This window comes from Miscanthus floridulus, chromosome 18, assembly GCF_019320115.1.
Source record: "Miscanthus floridulus cultivar M001 chromosome 18, ASM1932011v1, whole genome shotgun sequence".
NCBI classification, from domain to species: domain Eukaryota; kingdom Viridiplantae; phylum Streptophyta; class Magnoliopsida; order Poales; family Poaceae; genus Miscanthus; species Miscanthus floridulus.
The window spans coordinates 95,759,061-95,766,615 of NC_089597.1; positions in this window are offsets into that span (position 1 = coordinate 95,759,061).

Consider the following 7,555-nt stretch of genomic DNA (forward strand, 5'->3'; position numbering starts at 1 on the left):
CTTTCCTAATAACTATTGTTGTATGAGAACTCGGCCAAAGGTAAGCACTCATCCCACTTATTGGAATAGTTAAGGACACAACACCTTAACATATCTTCAAGTACTTGATTGACTCTTTCAGTCTGTCCATCAGTCTGTGGATGATAAGCTATACTATACAGAAGTTTGGTACCCAATGAAGAATGCAATTGTTTCCTAAAGTTGGAGACAAAATGTGTACTCATATCTGACACAATAGTCTTGGGTACTCCATGGAGACTCATAATTCGCTCTAAATACATCTTGGCATATCGTATAGTGGGATATGTATTCTGGACTAGAAGAAAATGTGCTGATTTGGTTAGTCAATCTACAATAACCTATACTGAATCAAATCCCTTTGATGTCTTGGGTAGACCAACAATAAAATTCATACTTATGTCCTCCCATTTCCAAGATGGAATAGGTAATGGTTGTAATTCACCAGCAGACCTCAAATGTATAGCTTTCACCTTTTGACAAGTATCACACTTTGCTATATATCTAGCAATCTCTATTTTCATTTTAGTCCACCAGAACCTTTGCTTCAAGTCCTGGTACATCTTGTTGCTTCTCGGATGGATAGATAACCTAGTAGCATGTGCCTCTTCTAGAATTGACTACCGTAACTCAGGAATCTTTGGTACCACCAGGCGATCCTTGAACCATAACACATCTTCATCATCTATGCTAAAGCATTCTGCTTTTCCATTCTTGACTCTTTCCTTGATATGGGCTATACCCTTGTTTTCCTTTTGAGCAACAATAACTTGACCTCGAATAGTGGCTTCAACAATTATGTTGATCAAACTACCTTGTCGAATTACTTCTACATTCAACTTCTCCATTTCTTGACATAGCGTCAAACCCATTGTTCTCACTGCTAGACAATTGCAATAACTTTTGTGACTGAGGGCATCTGCAACCACATTTGCTTTACCCGGGTGATAATGTACTTCCAAATCATAATCCTTAATTAGTTCTAACCATCTTCTTTGTCGCATGTTCAATTTTGACTGAGTAAAGATATACTTTAAGCTCTTGTGGTCTGTATACATATGGCACGTATTACCAAGCAGGTAATGCCACCAAATCTTCAGAGCATGAACCACAGCTGCTAACTTCAGATCATGAGTCAGATAGTGTTCTTCATGTTGCTTAAGTTGCCTGGATGCATAGGCAATGACTCGACCTTCTTGCATCAACACACATCCAATACCAATACCTAAAGCATTACAATAAACATCAAACGGCTTCTCGATATCAGGTTGGGCTAATACTGGTGCAGTGGTTAACAGTCTCTTCAAGGTCTGGAAAGCCTCTTCACAATTAGTTGACCAGACAAACTTGACTTGGTTCTTCAACAACTCGGTTATGGACTTTGATACTTTAGAGAAATCTGGAATAAACCGACGGTAATACCCTGCCAATCCTAGAAAACTCCGAACTTGATGAACTGTGGTTGGCGGTTTCCAATCAAGCACATCCTTCACTTTGCCGGGATCAACTGCAACTCCTTCGGCTGACAAGACATGTCCAAGAAATTACACTTCCTTAAGCCAAAAATCACACTTGCTGAACTTGGCATATAATTGATGTTCTCTCAAGCGGGTCAGAACAATCCTAAGATGTTCCGCATGTTCTTTCTTATTCTTGGAATATACTAAAATGTCATCAATAAACACCACTACAAACTTGTCTAGCTCAGGCATGAATACTGAGTTCATTAGATACATGAAATGAGCGGGAGCATTTGTCAAACCAAAAGACATTACCAAGTATTCATATAATCCATATCTTGTGGTAAATGCCATTTTGGGAATATCTTCAGGCTTTATCTTAATTTGATGATACCCTGATATCAAATCTATCTTGGAGAAAACTTTGGCTCTGGCCAATTAATCAAAAAGCAAATCTATCCGAGGTAAGGGATACTTATTCTTGATGGTCACTTCATTCAACGGACGATAGTCAACACATAACCTTAGGGTCTCATCTTTCTTTTTCACAAAAATTGCCGGACATCCCCAAGGTGAGGAACTAGGTTGGATAAACCCCTTCTCATTCAATTCTTGTAACTGAGTCTTCAACTCGGCCAATTCCTTAGGTGGCATCCTATAAGCTCTTCGAGAAATCGGAGCTATTCTAGGTTGCAATTCTATGTTAAACTAGACATCCCTATCAGGTGGTAGACCGGGTAGATCTTCTAGAAACACATCCAGAAATTCACACACTATCGAAATATCTCTAATCTCTTTGACAACAGTTGCACAAACCTTGCCCACTGATCTTCTTAGGGTTGGAAGTTGGATGAGAAGTTGAGAATTACTATCAGACAAACTTACTCTTAATGTCATATTCAAAGCATCTATAACAGCCTTATGCTGATACATCCAATTCATTCCCAAGATTACATCTATATCCTGATCCTTAAGGATAATCATGGTAGTGGGAAAAATATGCCCACCTAGGTTTACGGGACCTGGTATACCATTTCCTTAGTACAAAGACGTCCCCCGGGGACTGTATAAAGAAACTTTCCTTTGTTGCCCCAATTGAAATTTCATGCTTTATGACAAATGTTCTATTGATGAATGAATACGATGCGCCAGAATCAAAAAGTATAACTGCAGGATGATTGACAACAGGAAACATACCCATCATCACTGGCTCCCCTTCTAGAATTTCTCTAGCTTGAATATAGAACACCCGTCCTGTCTTCCTCTCATCTTTGCCCTTCTGAGCATTCTGATTGGGGTTCTTGTTTAGTGCCTGACCCTGTTGTTGATTGGTAGGGGCCTTTTGATAATTTTGATTAACCTATCTAGGATATGGAGATTCCCTAGAGAAATGACCAGTCCTTCCACAATTGTAACATGGATAGTTGTGACCCTGGGACGTTGGAACATTGCCACCAGGAGCATTGGTTGACTGTGAGTTTAGATAGGTTATAGCAGGATAGACATTTAACTGTTGCCTGGCTTGAGACTGTGGTGGACGGTAAGGAGGACGATTATGATGTACTAGATGATAAATCACCATCTACCTCTTCTGATTTCCCCCAAAAGATCCGGACGGCATACTCTTTTTCTTTTTGAGCTCCTTATGCTGCCGATACTTTGACTCCGAAGCAATTGCAATATTTATGGCCTCATGGTAAGTGACATTGGTGCAAGTTGTCATCATTGTTTGCAGCTTGGTATTCAAACCTCTCATAAACCACCTCTTCTTCTTGGCATTAGTATTGACATGTTCTGATGCATATTGTGATAGGTGATTAAATCTTCTTACATACTGCATCATAGTTTGATCTCCTTGCTTCAAAGCAAGGAATTCATCTAACTTCATTGCCATCACTCCTTCAGGGATATAATGGGCTCTGAAGGCAGTACGGAACTCAGCCCAAGTTATTGGAATGCCAGCTGGTTGCATAGCCACTAAGTTCGCCCACCAAGCACTTGCTGCACCTCTAAGTTGCTGGGCGACAAACGTAGGTTTCTGATACTCCATGCATGGAATAAGGTCAAATTTCTGCTCCATGGTTCGAAGCCAGTCATCAGCCTCCAATGGTTCATCTACCTTGGTGAACACTAGTGGTCTTGTGTCTGTAAAATCAACATATGTAGCCTCTTGTCTGTTATGGTGACGACCACGGTTTCCTTGCATCTGATTCTGATTACTTAGAGCGATCTCATGAAGCAAACGGGAATTTTCAGCCATCACATTGACAAGTGCAGTTATAGCATCAGCTAGATTTGTTGGAACTAGTGGCAGATCTAGAATACCATCCTCATCTTGTGAAGTTCCAGGAACATACGAACCCCGCGTACGACGCATCTGCTCATAACAAGCCAAACTTTATTCACAAGCCTTTATTGAATTGCACAAAAGCTTACTCCAGACACATTACATAGGGTTTACTAATATAAACACCAACTTGTAAGTACTAAAACAAAGATACATAGCTTAACTATAACTAACTATTATACAACTCTACTCTTTTCCATGATTATTTCAAACTTCAAGCTCGGTATCCATTCCAAAATTATTACTGCCTTCATCATTACTTTCATTGATCATTACTAATTCTTCAGGATCTTCTTCTTCTTCCTCTTCTGATTTGTTATCATCGGCAAGGATGACACTGGGGTCCATGGCATCAGCTTGGGGCTCATGATTTGGATTTAGTAGATTACTAAGCCTATGAACTTCCTCATGCAGATAAGTATTATGTTCTTTTAAATCTTCTATATAGAATTCTAGCTCATGAGTTCTAGCTCTAGCTACATTTTCCCTATGCCATGCTTCATTCCTTCCCTCCACCGTACGAACTAACATGCTTTCATAGTTCCTGTGCGCGGTGGTGAGACGCCTCAATTGACCCTGCAATTCTCCTACCTGTATAGCATCCAAAGCCCTATCTCTAGTAGCTTGTGCTAACTCTGCATAAATCCTCTATATCTTTGCTTGGGGATCAGGCCTAGAACTGCTACTGCTAGCACCATCATTTCTAGGGGCAAGTTGGTGATGAGGAACTCCTTTGGGTCCAGTGGACTTATGGGGCGTCATCTTGGCATGAGCCATATTGTAGGAAGCCAATTTAATCCAAGTAAGACCATTTGATCAAAGTCTAAAGAGCAGCTATGATGGATTACATTACTCAAACCAGTCTCACTACTCAACTCTAGACTAAGAGGTGAAGGAAGTAATGAGTGAATTAATAATGATGCATGAATCGTTCTTACGAACCAAAAACATCAAAGTTTATAATGCACATAAACAACATTTATTTTTATATAGGGCATAGTAATATTATTACTCCACCACACAAAACCTTTTTAATCAAATACGGAATAGGGAGAAAGAAATAAGATAAGTCAGAAGCAATTTGGACCAAATTAACAAGTTAAATTTAGTCATCCCAAATCAATTTAAAGTTTTTGTAAAACAATACAACAAAAACCTTGCAATGACCGCTCTGATACCATTCTATGGTAGAACCTCCTAAGTTATAGGGCCCACATGCATCTGTCACTGTCCGACGACCTTTGACATTTATGCATATGTTTTCATTAACTTAAAAAGACTGTCGGGTGTCCTCGGGGAACCCCGAATCATCCACGATTTCTGAGTAGGATCACGTTACAGAGTCATTGTAGTATGACAACATTTATTCAAACATCAATACCAGAGTAAAAACAGCGGAAGTCTTATAATAACATAATTTACAAAATAGTAGTTTCAAACCTCGCAACTAGGTTCGATGTTTATTACAAGATGAAATAGTGGAGTGGCATTATAATATAATACAAAACACATAATGAAACTACCCTGCCTAAGGGCCACACATTTACTTCTCATCGTCATCACAAGGTACAACTGTCATGCAGCATGATCCAAAACAGATCTGCTCATGAGGCTCACCTACAACAAGGGTCAATGAACCCTGAGTACAAAAGTACTCAACAAGACTTAACCAAAATAAAACTGATAGAACTCAAGAATGTCGGCTCATGGGATTCAAGGTATGGCTTTAACAATAATCAAGGTTCTTTTGCGTAAAAGCTCTTTAACAAAATTCTTTATATAGAAAACTTCATAAAATCATATACAAAGCTGACACGATCCATGTTGAGATCATGAAACTTCATATCCAACACCTTCACAAGCCTTATTCGAGTTCCAGTTATTAGTACTACGATGATGAACAAAGAAGTGAGTCTCCATAACCGAGGAGCAACGACAATTCGAACTGATTAAACCCAGCTAGGGATTCCAGACCACACGACATATGCAGGTCCCCGACCTACATATATCAACCTACTCTTGGATCCTCTAAGGCAAGAACGGGTCCACGCCACCCAAGAATACAGTACTCCACCAATCTAGCCCATTGCCACGTGGGTACACACTATTCCTGCCATCTCTCCACTCCCAGTGCGTGAGGAGCCATTCTCGTAATAGAATCGCCAAGTTCAGGCTTACAAGAGTATGTGGTTAGTACTACAAAGTCTCACTGCACATAGTTCAATAACGGACGTGCCTTAATCGACATAGGCGGAAAGAACCTGCTCACAAGACCTCCATGTCTTGTGGCTCACACACACCGAGTCCGTCCGGTCTAGATTTATTACTCCATATTCCCATATCACATGATAACATAAGTTAATCAAATCCCGTTTAAAGTTCGTAGGTGATAGGTAATCACCTGACTTTCATCGTTCTACGCATAGCTAAGCATAACTAGGCATATACGAATTTAAAACTAGTAATATGGTAATTATGGAATAACAAGGTGGGTAATGTACCAATTTGACTTGTACTTGACTCCTAATCACTTAATGCAGTAAAAAGAAGCAAAAGCAAAATCAATTTGTAAAATACAAGGTAGGGTTGTATGCATCCGGGGCTTGCCTTCGTTGATGGAAAAGTTCGGTTCCTGCGACATTTCATAAGTATTCGATCCGACCTGAACAGACGGATTAACTTCCTCAACAACTTGATTAATTACCACATGTTCACCTTCGTCCACTACATGTAGTAACAATGCCATGTTTAATATGATGCGGAATACGAAACATGATGCTCGATGATGGATGTAAAATTTAACAATTTGAATACAACTTTCCTTCGTGGTACAGTTGCAAGTCAAATAAACTAAATCTTTTTCGTAACACATACATCAATGGCCAAGGATCATTATCAACTAATGACCCAAGGTCATCACTTAATCCAAAATTTCAAACAAAACCTAAATCATTAAAGGTTACTATTTGTTTTTATGAATTAATTATTTAATTCAAAATTATGAAATAAATCAACTTATTCTAATTGACCTCAAATTTTTTGTAAATGTTCATTACATGATAACTAAGTGGCAAAATAAATTTCATAATTTTTGGATAAATAAATAAGCCTAGAAAAATCATGGAAATCCATTTATTAATAAATTGAGCAATTTTTATTACATTCAAAAATTACTGAAAAACATTATTTCATATTTTTCTTTAATAATATACATCACAGAGAAGTCACACAAAAATTTTCATAATTTTTGGAGCTCTAAATAAATCTACACAAAAATAACAAATTACATTACTATTCATTCAAATCTGAAAATAGAAAAATCCATTTGAACGCTGAGTCACTAACAACGGGTCCCACCTGTCATCCCTAACCTCGCGCGTTTGACCACAATGGCGATGGCGCTGACCGGCGTAAACTCGTCGACGGTGAGTCCAACGGCGACGGCCAAAGTACCAAAATGATCACCAAGACTAGGCGCATCGATTGACGTCCCTATTAGCACTGATTACGGCCCTATACTAGCTCGTTGTTGGCCATGGCGGATGCGGTGGCAGGGCAGTGCTACACCGGCGACGTGAAACCTATACAGCTTAAACAGAAGGCCTAGGAAGCATCAGCAGCTCATCCCAAACGCGACTGAGTAGAGCACAAGGTCGGAGGAGCAACGGAGATGTGGGTGGACGTCCCGAGCAAGCACGGCAGAGCAAATCGTCATCAGTGGTGATGTTTG